The following is a 599-nucleotide window of genomic DNA, read 5'->3' as shown; positions in this document are numbered from 1 at the left end:
TATTTTTTTATCTAGTTTCAGAAATTAATTCTTAAGAGGTTGATGTTGATATTCATATCCAGCATAAAATTAGTATGATAAAACACAGACCAAGCTCAAATTTTTTTACAATACACCAATTTTTGGATGGGTTATAGCCCTCTATTCACCATAAGTATAATGTCAGACTGTCGAATGGGCAATAATAGCAACACGGTAGTGAAACATTTAATGCACTATAGTAAATTCACTGTGGAGTTGAGATTATTAATCTATCTTTGACATATTTTCACTAATCATCTATTTTATAAATCCCAGGGACAGATGGTTGCTCCAGTAGTTCCAGTAGAAGTTATTCCAGCATTCCAAGTGGTAGCTTTAGCTCAAGTTATATCAGTAGCTCGTCCATTAGTAGTGTCAAAGCAGATGTTCCAAATGGCATGCAGTTCGCTTCAAGTAGTTACAGTGCCAGCAGCTCTAGTATCTCAATCAAGAGTTGTAGTTCAAGTAGTTCAAATAACTACAACAGTTCAAGTGTATTTAAAGTTATAAGAGACATAGGGCGTGCAGAAGCTAGAAGGGCAGGCAATCAACAAGGTCATGGTATGTTTATGCCCTAA

Source organism: Penaeus monodon, chromosome 23, assembly GCF_015228065.2.
Source record: "Penaeus monodon isolate SGIC_2016 chromosome 23, NSTDA_Pmon_1, whole genome shotgun sequence".
NCBI lineage: Eukaryota > Metazoa > Arthropoda > Malacostraca > Decapoda > Penaeidae > Penaeus > Penaeus monodon.
This window is presented reverse-complemented; position numbering follows the sequence as displayed.